Source organism: Pseudophryne corroboree, chromosome 9 (assembly GCF_028390025.1).
Source record: "Pseudophryne corroboree isolate aPseCor3 chromosome 9, aPseCor3.hap2, whole genome shotgun sequence".
Lineage (NCBI taxonomy): Eukaryota > Metazoa > Chordata > Amphibia > Anura > Myobatrachidae > Pseudophryne > Pseudophryne corroboree.
The window spans coordinates 251,610,742-251,625,914 of record NC_086452.1 but is presented as its reverse complement, the minus strand read 5'-3'; the positions used below and the strand labels follow the sequence as shown (position 1 = coordinate 251,625,914).

The following is a 15,173-nucleotide window of genomic DNA, read 5'->3' as shown; positions in this document are numbered from 1 at the left end:
TTAGTAGCTCAGTTATTTTGATTTAACCATCGGTACTGCAGCCTGGATATCACTAAAACCTGCACTATTGGTGTGCCTTGAGGACCACGGTTGGGAATGCCTGGTGTAGACACCAGAAAGCTGGTGCAAGTTTCCTAACATGGTTAAAATGACACTGATATGGCCGACGGGCGACCCGGTGGGGGGGTGGGGGTGGGGGGCAGTGACGGGGGGAGTGAAGATTCTTCACTCCCCCGTCACCCGGCTCCATAGCAGTGCAGGCAAATATGGACGATCTCATCCATATTGGCCTGCATGCACAAGCGACGGGGCACCAGCGATGAACGAGCGCGGGGCCGTGCATCGTTCATCGCTGGTGCCTCCGCACTGCACGATATGAACTAGTTCTCGTTCATTAATGAACGAGAACGTTCATATCGTGCAGTATCATCTGCCAGTGTGTAGGGCCCATTACACTACCCAATTGTCCAATTTTCTAATCAGCACTAGACGGGCTTGTCTGCTATGATCTTCATACACAGACTTGTTACCAATTATGCTGCGTTCATTTAACCATTACTTTCCATAGCTTTTACCTGTGTCAGTGAGTGGGAAGTTGGCAAATCTGTGCTTTCAGTATTGATATTTTACATGTAATGAGTATTTTGCTAAACTTTTCTTATAGAATGTCTTGCCTATGTAATTAATTAAATTCCTTGAGTTCCTATTGAATATGGAGGCTACTGCATCTGTAAGGAATGACTTTAGAAATAGCCTGGTTTTTGACCACCCAGTATTTAACTTATTATGGAGTAGTTAGTACACATTTTTCAAAATCCCACCTCCTTTATTATAACTTGCTTATTAATTGACATGCATGCTTACATTTATTGTATTGTTACTTGATTTCAACACTGATGTTTATGTGTAGATTAATAAATTATTCAAGCATGGGTTGGCTGACTCTTTTTTTTTTATTTTATTTTTTATTGCTGCATTGTTTAAATCAGATGATCATTTGGGATTTGGATGTGTGCAAATAAATTAACAGTGAGCAATAAAACACTTTTTTGGGGTGTATGTAATGTAAATCATATGACATCAGAAACTATTGGGCTCCCTTGAAAGCAGCATTACAATTTGGGTAGGTCCGGCGGGATCCAGTCTCTAGGTCGACAGTAACTAGGGTGACCACTATTGGTAGACAGTAACTAGGTCGACAGGGTCTCTAGGTCGACATGTCTTAGGTCTAAAGGTCGACATAAGTCTTTACAATTGTTTACCTTTTTTGACCTTTTTCATACTTAACGATCAACATGGACTACAATTGGGAACGTTAACCTGTGCTGAGCGTAGCGGTAGCAGAGCGAGGCACCTTGCCCAAAGCATGGTGAGCGAAGCGAGCCGTGTGAGAGGACACGGTGCACTAATTGGTTTCTCGATACCCCAAAAAATAAAGAAATTATTATCATTATTAACTCATGAGTTATTATCATGAGTTAATAATAATAATAATAATAACTCATGTCGACATTTTGACCTGTTGACGTACACCATGTTGACCTAGAGACCATGTCGACCTAGTTACTGATGACCAATAGTGGTCGACCTAGTTACTGTCGACCTTGCAAACCACACCCAGGTCCGGCACAGCATGACTGTTACCAGTCCTTTGCATTGTCATTTAGTCTGCACTGTAGCTATTTCAAACTGTTGAAAATGAATTTTAAGAACAGCATACCTCACAAAATTTCCCTTTGACAAAATAGGCAATTCACTGAAACCAACCTTAATCTGCCAATACCAAGCGCATTTCTGTATAGTTTACCAGACCTTGTTCAGGGATTGGGTAAAAACTGGAATAGTCCAGACCCTGGAACACTGGACTGGACCAGCACCCTGCAGTAACCTCTGCCACTCTGAAGCTTGTAGTGCATGTCCCTGCTCAAGAACTTCTGTCACCAGGGAGAGGGGGAGGGAGAAATTACAGCCTTCCCATATGATCTGGGGATGAGATGGTCCTGGATCATGCGATGAAGCTGTAATCTCTCCCCAGAGACAGTTGTCACAGCCCCCCCTTTGACAGCCCCCCTCACCCTGATAGGGATGCACACTACAAGCTCCAGAGTGACAGAGCTTGCTGCAGGGAGCCGGCCTGGTAAGTCATTTTGGGACCAGGACCATTCTGGTTTTTATCCAGTCCCTCTTGCTCAGTTGTGGGTCAATTTTGTTTCCCGGTTATGTCTCCTGATGAGCCATATCTTGTATCACAGCCTAAAATTGGGACTTAGGCGGTATCGAGCAGAGACAGGGCAAAGTGAAAGAAGTGTGATGGGATTCATCGCTGTCTTGTCGCTGTCTCCTCATCTGTTAACTTCTTTTTTTTTCCTTAGAATGTTTCCAACTTCTTTATAGCCCTATCTTCTTTCTTTGAGTGGTAATAAAGATTTTGTAAGCCCTCTGGAGAAAAAACAGTTGTGTTTTATCTTTCTTCTAATTTTGTATTTAATGAAGGAGCTGTTAAGTACACTAGAACAATAATACAGCTTTCAAACAGATGCCAGGGCTTCGACCAGTCTTTTCAATGGCTTTTGGAACATGGGCTGTATCCCAGCCCCAGAGCAGTACCCCCTTTCACACAAGAGATGAATTTCCCGGGGCAAGCATTTAAGCATTTGAACCCGGGAATTTGCCGGGGCACACTGGTTCAACACTGGTACCTTCGCTGTGTGAAAGGGTCAACTGAAGTCCAGAGACCTCAACTGTGGTCATGACCAGGGTTGAAGCCCTGGAATTTTTGACCCAGGTGATCCCTTTCACAGAAAGAAAACACCTCAGTTGAGCCGTTTTGCCCTGGTAAATTGCTGTGTCCAAATCTCTGTATTACAACAGTAAATTTTTTCCTTGTATTGTATTAAGCTAGGGGGAAGGGAGCATATTGGAGAATATTGGAAAGCCCTGTGTACAACTGATTAAAACTTAAGAGTCTATTCTAACAATATAATGAAACAAGTTACTGCAAGGCCAAGAGTGGACATCATAACACATGAGGTATTACATACAAAGTAGACTTCTAACTCACATATTGAAGAGTTCCTGTGGATGTCTGTAAGCTTATGCAGCTGTAATAATGTGTGATATCAGTGGTTTTAGGTTAGGCGGGTGTGAAGCTAGGCTTACTTTCACCCCGGGCAAAGACCCATGGGGCTTCAATCAAAAATCCATGAGCCCGCATTGTGCAGGGACTCACGGGCAATTGAAATGACCACTGAGACCGAGATATATCATAGGAACAAATGCTAAATTACACATTTCCCTGAGTATGTAAAGCCTTGTAAGAGCCACTGTCATATATCTTAGTGAACGTTGTCTTTTAGCAGTACAAGCTGCATGAGACAAGACTATTTAGGTATAGACATGACGTCAGAGTGCTGGAATCCAGTTGTGGTTCTCTACAAAGTCTCTTAAAACGGTCACTAGAATAGCATGCACCCTTTTCTATCCTTACAGCTCTCGAGAGGGTTTAGGAAAGCTTCTAAAATGGTGACATATACAGTATTTTATTGGAATGTTCTAAACCTGCTTTCTTTGGTAATGCTACTTAATTCTCGTTATGTTTGTAAAAAAAATAGTGTGCTCATTTATCCAGGAATTGAATGCTTGTTTTCACTTTTAATAATGTAATGAAAACTGTTCATATTTATGAAAGGCTCCATATAGTGGTCTAAATTATTCATTGATATTGAGTTGTGTGTGGAGTTAACTGCTGGGCACAGATGCTGTGTCTGAAATGTAGGTCAGAAAGCACTGCTCAGTTAATATTTGTATGTGGCTGAATTTGTTTTACTGGATCATTCAGCAGCTTAAGATAAAAATGGCTTTTGTTTTGCTGGAGTGAAATCTGTTTTTCTAAATCGACTTAATTAGTGTGGGATTATTTAGCAAATACCATTTTAAAGCTAATTATTAATTGTGAATAAACCTGTGGGATATTCAGTGTCTCTATTAAAACCACAGTATGAAAAAAGAGTAGCCAGGATTGTGGTAGTTATACCTGTGGAGCTTATGTTATTACAAACATGCTGTTTGAAGTATCATAATTATAATTGCATAGAATGTTCTTGGTTGGCAAATTGTGTATAGAACATGATATGTATATCTTAAATCGATTTGTGTGTGCACAATACAGTGTGATAAAGTTATATTTGTAGACATTAAACAAATTGTGTCTCAATGTCTGCCAATGATTCATAATACCATTACCACTTTATCTCTTAGGTATATTTACTATAGTGTACAGAAAATGTAATATAGCAAAGAAATTTAGGAAAACACAGGATGCTGGCAAGTCCAGTAGACAACAATTAGGTAGGTTTTACAGACGCCTTTGCCACGGCCGTAACTAGGGGGGAACTAAGAGGGCATGTGACCTGGGCGCAGGATAGGAGGGGGCGCTGAGAGGATCAGTTTAATCCCCCTAACACCCCCTCCCTATGAGCTGCGGTCCCGCAAGCTCCAGACTCTACTAGCTGCTGCGGCCGCATTGCTGTGATGAGACTGAAAATAAACTACAGCTCCCAGCAGCCCTTGCTGCGGGAGCTGTAGTATACTTTCAGTTTCTTCTGGTCACGTGTAGTGCCTGCCCCGGCAGAGCCGGATGAAGAAGGGGCACAGGGAACACGTTGACTCCCCAGCCTCCGCCTGCTGCCATTAATCATCGCAGCAGTGCACTACTATAGTGCACTTCTGAGCTGGAATAGAAGAGGCAGCCGGAGATCTAAAAAGGTGGTGGGGCAACATGGCACTGTGCTGTACACAGTGCCAGGCCAGCCAGCAGCATCATTGGGAGAGAGGAGAGCTCACTATCCAGGACCAGGAGCAGAAGAGCCTAAATACTGAGTGTAAGGGAAGCGTCACTGTATGTGTGTGTGACTACCATATATGTGTGTGTCTCTATGAAGGGGTGCATGTGTGTGACTGTATGTGAATAGGTGTGTGGCTACATATCTGTATGTGTGCTCGTGTCTCACTATGGGGGTAATTCCAAGTTGATCGCAGCAGGAAATTTTTTAGCAGTTGGGCAAAACCATGTGCACTGCAGGGGGGGCAGATATAACATGTGCAGAGAGAGTTAGATTTGGGTGGGTTATCTTGTTTCTGTGCAGGGTAAATACTGGCTGCTTTATTTTTACACTGCAATTTAGATTGCAGATTGAACTCACCACACCCAAATCTATCTCTCTCTGCACATGTTATATCTGCCCCCCCCCCCCCCCCACAGTGCACATGATTTTGCCCAACTGCTAAAAAATTTCCTGCTGCGATCAACTTGGAATTACCCCCTATATGTACGTATATATGTGTGACTATATATGTAAGTATACAGGTGTGTGACTATATGTATTTATATGAGTGAGTAAATGTATGTATGCATGCATGCATATATTTAGGTGTGTGACAGTATGCATGTGTATAGGTGTGTGATTTTACGTATGTTTGTAGGTATGGATTATTATTTCCCTTTTTTATTTATCAGTAGCGCAAATAAATGTCTAGCTATCCCCTCGATAAAAAGCTCTACAGCAGCTACCAGCCCTTATGGAGTGTGTGTATATATGTATGTATATATATATATATATATATATATATACACACACACACACACACACACACACACACACACACACACACACACACACACACACACTGCACCTCCGGCACTCAGAGTGTCCACAGCGGGATATATATATATATATATATATATATATATAGACACACACACATACACACACACACACACACACAGTTACAATGAGGGGGGGCGCCAACTTCCTGTCTTGCCCCGGGTATCAAAAATCCTAGTTTCGGCCCTGCCTTTGCTCACAATATACTTATTTTTCTACCAGACGTTATGACATTATCCCATGGCATGCAGTTGTACAGCACTGCATTTAGTTCTGTGATTTACTTCCCACATAATCACCTGCTCATATCTAATAAGTGTAAGTAGTGGTAAATTGTTGCAGTGGTACCAAGGAGTGTATTTACACCAAGGACAAGGTTGTGCAGTCATGACAAATTTTTGCTCCTTTTTAAATGCTGCCATCTTGTACTGTAATCCATCTTGTGGCACTGTAATGGAAATGCAAATGCACTTGCGTATATTACGGTACAAGTTGGGATGAACTATTTTAAGATTTTTTGTGCCTTGTAAATAATGATCTCTAATGTCCCTTTACTAGCAAGTGACCTATGGCTGATGATAATCTGCCATCTTGGTGGGCAGGAGTGAAGCTAGGCTTTCTGTCACCTTGGGCAAAGATGTAGCTTAACATCCGAGACCAACATATAATAAAGAGAATATCACATTGACCATAATATAATGCAGAGAGTCTTACAGTAACTGCCATATAATACAGAGAGCATCAGTGACCAAGTTATAAAACAGAGAGCATCAGTGGCAACCATGTAATACAGACAGCAACAGTGATCGCCAGATAATAATGTTAATCACCTTACAATATCATTCCCTCATCATAATTAACCCTTCCTGAAAAAGCATTAGCTACTTCTGCATCATCAGAACAACCCATTCTTAATATAATTAAACTCTTTGTTATCATTGCCTCCATTAATAATCAGCCCCAACATCAAATAATTTAACTTATATTAACACCCAAATTACCTCCTTCATTCTCATTAAAAAAAATATATATATTGCTACAGCCAGAGAGTCCAGCGTTCAGGAAGCTGAAGCCTCCCATGTAGGTCTTGCCCTGGCTGAGAGGGGGATAAGTGGCCATTAAAGAGGATACTGAGGCCTTGCAGCCTGTTTCTCCAACACACAGCCCTATGCTGGGAAGGGGTAACCATATGCATTGCTTCCCCGTTTCCCCTTTTGATTCCAGTTTACAGTACAGAGCAGAGTTTTTTCATCAGCTTTCGGATTCTATCCTAGTCGCGGTTCCAGTTTCCCTGCTTCCTCAACATATCTTTCCAGGGTTAAATAGCCTCTGGTTGTTGGTGTATTTGTCAATGCAGAAGAGTCACTGAAACATTGGCCTGTGAGATGTGGTGCTAAGTGCTTCCCCAGGTATCCTCAACTTAGTCACTCAGAACAGGTGAATAGAGATGTGGTCAAGAATTCTGCACTTGGCAGAAGTGTACAATATACCTATCAAAAGGTTTGTAATACTATGTAATGGCATAGCCTCTTTAGGATTATTCTATGTTTAACATATTCTTTATGGAATAATGCTCACTTTGAGGCATAAAGATATATTAAATCACCAACAGCAGCATGATTTCCATGAGTTGAGGGTTGGGAGATGCAATAGAAAGCATTCTTCTTTCAATAAAAGTCTGGAGTTTAATGAGCCTGTGGTAGTAGGCTGGAAGTCCTTGGTTAAGAGCCTTATTATGGGTTTATTTACTAAGCCTTGGACGTAGATAAATAACTAGCCAATCAGCTCCTAGCTGCCATGTCACAGGCTGGATTTTAAAAAATGACAGGAGCCGATTGGCTATATCTCCATCCACTTTATCTCCATCCAAGGCTTAATAAGTAGACCCCTTTGAATTACAGTATGCTCAAAAGGTGGATTGAGAGTACTTCAGTTACTCAATTACGTATATACCCTGTACGGCACTGCGGACTCTGTGGAATCTTAAAAGTAAAAGACAACCAGTTAAAACATCCTGAGAGGAGTCTTCATTACAACCTCCTGGCTCTTGCCTGGTAATCTGTAAGGGAGGGTGCCTGTGGAGCACAATGCTCATGCAGCAATAGCCAAAGGAACACAATTGATCATGGAAGTGCTATACCTGTGCTTTTTATACAGGTCATTGTACTCTAAGGTAACCCCTAAAATCCATCAATTGTAGGATGTACATTAATATTTTTAATACAGGATTAATACAAAATAGACCAAAAAGCATTTAGTTTTTATGAAAAAGTGAGAGCTATAAGGTTATCTTTGTAATTTGCTATCATGGATGAAGTAGGCCTTAAAATGGACACAATATTTACATGCATACCAGCATTTTTTAGATGCCGGGACAGCTCTTCCAATATGGTCTCAAGAAATATTTGAAAGGAGTGCTGTCCAGAACATAAGGGTAATTGCATACAAATGTATTCAGCTATAAAATTCCACATAGCTTGTAGTCTTGCTACAATAAAACAAAATTGAAACTGACACATATAAAATCTTATAGTATCCTTTTCAAATGAAAAGCAACATGCTTCTAGTTTGTGCAACAATCAAGCTTTCAACAATAAAGCATCTGTTAGTCATGCAACAGGCAGAATAATGGAAGGTCATTATCCTCCTGGATCCAATTAGACATGCAAATTAGTTGCCAAAAGGCAAAGGACTTAATAATATCCAAGTGTTAGTACTAAAAAAGGCAGTTCTTATACTGGATCCAGTTTAATAATAATATCTCTCACAGCTGTGTGTTATAGAACGCTTTACACTAACATGTAACAGCAAATCTTCATACCCATTTAGGTGATCAGTGTCAATGGAAAGAAAACAATAGAGGATATGGACGTCTCAGAGGTTCAGCCTGCTGCAATGTACACTGGAGTCTGACCCTGTGACTCCCTTTGGTAAAATGTGAGATATAGGGGTGTATTCAATGCTTGTCGGATCCTTTCCGACGGAAAGGATCTGACAATGCAGTATTCAATTCGTGGCCAAATCCTGTCGGATTTGTCTGTTCCCAACAATGCCAATCCGACTTTTTTTTAAGTCAGATTGACATTGTCGGAAGGGGATCCGGTCTCTAGGTCGACATTATATAGGTCGACCACTATTGGTCGACAGGGTCTCTAGGTCAACATGTTCTTGGTCGATAGGTCAAAAGGTCGACATGAGTTTTTCACTATTTTTTTTCTTTTTTTGAACCTTTTCATACTTAACTATCCACGTGGACTACAATTGGGAACGGTAACCTGCCCGATTGCTCGCCATGCGAGGGTCACGGTGCACTAATTGGTGTTCCCGGTCACTCTACGAAGTAAACTACACAATTTTTTATAAAAACTCATGTCGACCTTTTGACCTGTCGACCTAGACCATGTCGACATAGAGACCCTGTCGACCTAGTTACTGTTGACCAACAGTAGTTGACCTAGACACTGTCGATCTAGTTACTATCTACATTCCATACCACACCCGTCTGAAGCGGGGCTAAAACCTGTCGGATTTGGCAGCGAATCCGACGCCAATCCATGTGCTTTCCGATAAGTCAGATTTACTGACTTGTTGGATAAATGGGAGTGTAATCGAATAGGTTGAATCTGGATTCGACCTTAAACTCCCGTTTGATCCGACAAGTCGGGAAATCCAACTTGAATTGAATAAACCCCATAGAGATGATATATGTAGTTTGTTACTCCTTTATTGGTTCAAGTGTGAAACAAAGTGATGAAAGGTGATCCGTATGATATCCCAGCTGTCAGCATCCCGGGGGTCAGGAGATACTGGCGGCGAGTGCAGCATGTCCCATCGTGGGCTCGCTGCACTCGCCATGCTTTGGGCATGGTGGCAACCTTGGTCGACACAGGGTTATATTCCCCCTTCGGTGGTGGCATGGATACCACCCAAGTGGGGATTCCAGCCGGCGATCGGGATTCTGACTGCTGGTTTTTCACCGGGTGTCAGGATTTCACTGGGTGTCGGGATTTCAGCTTTGGTATCCTGACAGCCGGTACATTGACTGCTTTCCAATGTAGGGTGTGAATACAGGAAGAAAATAGTAATGGTAATAAATGAATAATACGTTCCTGTCAAGTGGTGGGTGTTCTGTGTCATTTTGTCCTCAATGAGGTATATTCATGAAAAAGTGAAAAGAGTGGGGAAAAGGATCAGTGGAGAAGTTACCCATGGCAACCAATCAGCTTTGAATGTAGCCTTTATCAAGTACATTCTATAAAATGTAAAGGGGGATACTCACGGAGCGATATTCTAAGCAATCTGACTAGATTGCTTAGAATATCGGGATGATCGCTCCGTGTGTAGCCCCCTCGGCGATAGCGATGCGCGGCCCCGCACATCGCTATCGCCGCTGCTAGATTGGCCTGCATGCAGGCCAATCTAGCGGGTCGCTCACTTCACCCGCTGGGTGAAGTGAGCGGCCCCCCGTCTCCCCCCGCACGCTAAGCACAGATCGCGCTGTGCTGAGCGGCAGGAGAGATGTGTGCTGAGCGCTTCGCTCAGCACACATCTCTCCTATATCGGCCCGTGGGTACTGGGCTTAAGGGAGATGCTAATTGATTGCCGTTGGCAACTTCTCCACTGGTCTGTTTCTCCACTGTTTTCACTGCTTCATGAATAGACCCCTATAGCAGGTGGAAGTTTTGATTGATAATTCCTTCCAACAAAGGTCCAGGTATGTAGGGGTATGAGGAAAAGAAAACCATACAAAAAGACAATGTGCATACCTCCCAACATGACCCTCTCCAGGAGGGACACAATGCTCTGCTTCTGCACTTTTCTCTTAATGTATGATTGTCTGCACCTGTTTTGAACAGGTTAATGGATAAGAAAGGCTTTTCAGCACAGGTGATGGCAATCATAAATTAAGAGGGAAGTCCAGAAGCAGAGCATTCTGTCCCTCCTGGAGAGGGTCATGTTGGGAGGTATGAATGTGTAGTATTGTCAACCTTTGAAATGAATCCTATTCCTAACTCAAAAAAGATCTCCTATGTGGACAAAAGGGTTGCAAATGAGGGAATTGTATACCCCAACTTACTAGTGAAAAAGTGACTGCAGGTATATAAGGGTATCTTTAAACAAGATAGCTGGCTAGTCTATCTCACCACCTCTATTTTCAGATAATTCAAAAACACTCAGAAATGTGTCCCCTGACTCACATCATATGGTCAAGACGCAAACCAATAAAGGTATCTTGTATGTTACAGTATGTCTCAGATGGCAATAAATTCTAAGCACGCATACCCTAACTCACATTTCAAAATCAGGTTCAATACATCTTAAGGTATCTTAACATTCCCTCCAGGTGACAAAATGGTGATGCATACCAATACTTACAATAAGAAGCTGTATCTTGTACCTATAAAGGTATCTTTATTTTCCAAAAATAGTGTCCTGGTATTACAAAAAAAAAAATAGATTTATTAATACAGATAAAAAACATATAAAACCAGACACGCAATTTGACAAAACCAATGTCCAGATAGGTACTGCAAATGAAGCGTGTGGAGCTAACTCTTTTCCCTAACCAGGTCTGTGAAGTGTCTGAATGACTGTATCTTTATCAATTCCAACATGTTTCGAGTCGACTGTCTCTTTGTCAACACTTTAGCCTGGTTAAAACAGCTGTTTCCTCACAACTGGCTCCTATTGCTCATGCAAAGAGGGGCCATTTCTGAGGGAACGCTTTACACTAACCTGTCAGATACTGTAATTGTATAGTGTATGCCCAGCTTTAAGGGCCCTACACACTGCGCAATCTGCCACCGAGCTGCCTGACGGCGGATATGGCCGACTGGCGACCCGACGGCGGGAGGAGGTGATGGGGGGAGTGAAGTTTCTTCACTCCCCCCGTCACCTGGCTCCATAGCAGTGCAGGCAAATATGGACGAGATCGTCCATATTGGCCTGCATGCACAAGTGATGGGGCACCAGCGATAAACGAGTGCGGGGCCGCACATCGTTCATCGCTGGTGCCTCCACACTGAAAGATATGAACGGTATCACGTTCATTAATGAATGAGATCGTTCATATCTGTCACTCATATCGCCCAGTGTGTAGGGCCTATTAGTCTCTGAATCTGTATACCAAGTGGAACAATGTAGCAGCAGCAGTTTTTTTCCCAATACAAGTCCAGTTCTGCTCCGTATCTATACTCCATCACACACAATATACAAGTATCATACAGATGTAGCAGACCTCATCTAGGCCACAATGCATACACACATGCACACTATTCAGATCCCCCAAAGATTGAGTGTATCCGTTTTTCAACAAAGCTGAACCGCTCATCTCTAACAAAAATAGATTTATGATCTCACACATTTTCATCTCTAACAAAAATAGATTTATGATCTCACACATTTTCCTTGCATTGTGGGCCTACATTTTTGCTGTTTTATAAATGTGGAACTTGATTCCAAATGGTACCAAATCCATCTGATAATGTTGTACAGCAATTAAAAAAAAAAACCAGCTGAGGAAATGAAATTGAAGTAACCTCTGTAATTTTTTGCTCATATATTCTTTCCATGCCAAACATCATATTTACACATATGTCACAAAGATATTTTGGCCCAATTGTATTAAGCCTTAAGAAGTTGGTTTGTTGAGTAACTCCATGATAGAGCCTTATGTATTAAGTCTTAAAAAGTGATAAAGTGGAGACCGATAAAAAGTGATAAAGCACCAACCAACCAGCTCCTGTCATTTTTCAAACACAGTCATTAAGATGGCAGTTAGGAGCTGATTGGCTGGTACTTTATCACTCTTTATCAGTGTCCACTTTATCACTTTTTAAGACTTAATACATAAGGCTCTATTATGGAGTTACTCAACAAACCAATTTCGATTTGTTAGCTTTTTGAAAACAAATCAGGATTTGGTACATTTTAGCATAAATCTTCAATTTAAAATTCATGCAGAAGTAGTTAGATTACATTGCAAACAAAGTTTGATAGTAGCTGTTATGTTTCTTAATAGTATTCCCTTCTATATAATTTATTTTTAAGGCAAAAGAAAGGTCACTTTTCTGTTAACACGTGTTCCTTTTTTCTCTGCACAATGAACAGGGTAATCGGACTCCAGGTCGACAACAAAAACGTCGACACACCTTAGGTCGATGCCAATTGGTCGACACACCGTAGGTTGACGTGGACAAAAGGTCGACATGGACAAAAGGTCAACAAGAGCAAGGTCGACATGGAAAAAGGTCGACATGAGTTTTTCACAATTTTTTTCTTTTTTGGAACCTTTTCATACTTAACGATCCACGTGGACTACGATTGGAACGGTAATCTGTGCCGAGCGGAGCGAAGGCACCATGCCCGAAGCATGGCGAACGAAGCGGTGCACTAATTGGGGTTCCCGGTCACTCTACGAAGAAAACGACACCAAAAAAACATAAAAAACCCATGTCGACCTTTTTCCATGTAGACCTTGTCCACGTCGACCTTTTGACCATGTCGACCTAAGGTGTGTCGACCAATTGGCGTCGACCTAAGGTGTATCGACCTTTTTGTTGTCGACCTGGAGTCCCAGACCCATGAACAGAGTGATATTATTCAGTCATCATAACCAATTGAGTATTCTCAGCATTTTCTTGTACTTCTGTGTCACCCTCTACAATGTTTTTGTAAAATGGCAACTGGTGTTTCCATCTTTGTACCCCATGGCTGCCAGCAGTGCCACCATATCTTTCTTTTTAGCCTCTTGCACATGACTCTCTTACTGCACTTCTTTTATGTTTGCTATCACAAGGTCTCAATCCCCACCTTATCATCTTGTGTTGACAGCCTGGTTCCACACTATAAGCAAAAAAAGTCCAACCAAACCTGACTTTGCCTGAATTGTCAGTCTTCTTTAGCCTCCCTAATTGTGACCCTTTTTGGTGTTGGTACTGAATATTGTGCTACAGTTCTTCTTGCCAGTTCACTCATTTAAAATCTGATCCTAGATTGTGAACTGTCCCAACACTTGCAACTACTGCATTATAATTTTAATATTTTTAATTTTTAAAGTATTTTTTCCACAATACCAAATGATCTGTCTGCAGGGATATATGAATGCCCATGGACAGGAATAATACCCACTCAATTTTAAAACCATACTGAGATGCAATTACACAAAACATGAACAACGTACAGTAGCTCTAATTCTGAGAGGCGCAACTATCATAAAACTAGCATAACACTCTGATGTGATTTTCTTAGCATCACATTATGGTTTCAGATAGGTATAGAAGAAAGGATTAGTATGAGATACCGCCGTGTAATATCTCGGCGGTCGAAATACAAATGCTGGTATACCGAATTTAGAAAGACCGAGGTTCCCACCAGCCGGGATTCTGACTGCATCCCTAGAAGAAATGCCATAAACAAGAACTAATTTCTCAAGGACCTCTACCCCATTCGCTTTCAAGCCACCTATAAAAATGAATGGTTACAGGAGTGATCTCTGTGTTCTCTTTATGAAATATACAGTGTAGTACTATAGCTGCCTAGAATAGTATGCTTGGCTTATCTGAGTTTTACAAAAGGACTGATTTTGTATTAAATAAAAGTTAATAGTTACTGAAGATGGTGGACATTTATTCAGCTGTTGAAAGAAAGCTTTGCTCTATGTTTACGAACAAGTTGTCTACTCAGCTTGTCAATCACATAAGAAGCTCTGCCCCTCCAAGCTACACAAACAAGGAGCTGAAAAAAAGGCTTCTTCCTCCTGAAGAGAAGTGTGTGTGTGTGTGTGTGTGTGTGTGTGTGTGTGTGTGTGTGTGTGTGTGTGTGTGTGTAGGGGGGGGGGAGGGGGAGTTCTTAGGTGCTGAGTGGGGGTGTTAATGGATAAATAGGTTGATAAGTTTATAAATGCCGTGTGGGAAGATCTTTATGTGAGCTGATAGGGTGGATGAAAGTTTTAATGGGTTCTGGGAGGGTGAAAGTTCCACCAATGAAACTGAAACATGATTTGTGTGGAACAGTCCATTTTTCTGGGACTTTCCTTTTGTCTAGGGCCGTTTCTAGACAATTTGGCTCCCAGTGCGAGATTTCAAAATGCGCCCCCCCCCCCCCATTGGTATAAAAAAATTGCGTGCCCCCCCCCCCCCCATATAGCCAGAAAAAAAGCATACTGTGTGGCCTGATTAAAATGGGCGTGGTCTCATTGCAGTGGGCGTGGCCTCGTCTGATATCACACCCACCACAGGGGGAAAAAATATAAATAAAAAAGTCCCCTTTTTACACATTACACCAGGCAAGTGTCCCCATATTACACAGCGCGGCAGGCAGGTGTCCCCATTTACAAAGTGCGGCAGGCAGGTGTCCCCATTTTACAAAGTGCGGCAGGCAGGTGTCCCCATTTAACAAAGTGCGGCAGGCAGGTGTCCCCATTTTACACAGTACGGTAAGCAGATATCCCCATTTTACACAGTACGCAGGCAGATGTCCCCATTTTACACAGTACGCAGGCACGTGCCC

The 15,173-nt window shown here is 42.0% G+C and overlaps 1 protein-coding gene and 1 long non-coding RNA gene across 3 annotated transcripts in view; one reads left to right on the top strand and one right to left on the bottom strand.

Moving 5' to 3' along the window:
• The window catches only part of LOC134957952 (uncharacterized), an 81,437-nt gene extending 70,338 nt beyond the window's left edge, over positions 1-11,099 (bottom strand). Inside the window, exon 1 of the long non-coding RNA XR_010186812.1 lies at positions 11,040-11,099. This is a non-coding gene — a long non-coding RNA (uncharacterized LOC134957952). The remainder of the gene's footprint in view (positions 1-11,039) is intronic.
• The window catches only part of C9H1orf21 (chromosome 9 C1orf21 homolog), a 222,978-nt gene that overhangs the window by 46,586 nt on the left and 161,219 nt on the right, over positions 1-15,173 (top strand). The gene's annotated exons all lie outside the window — the stretch shown is intronic.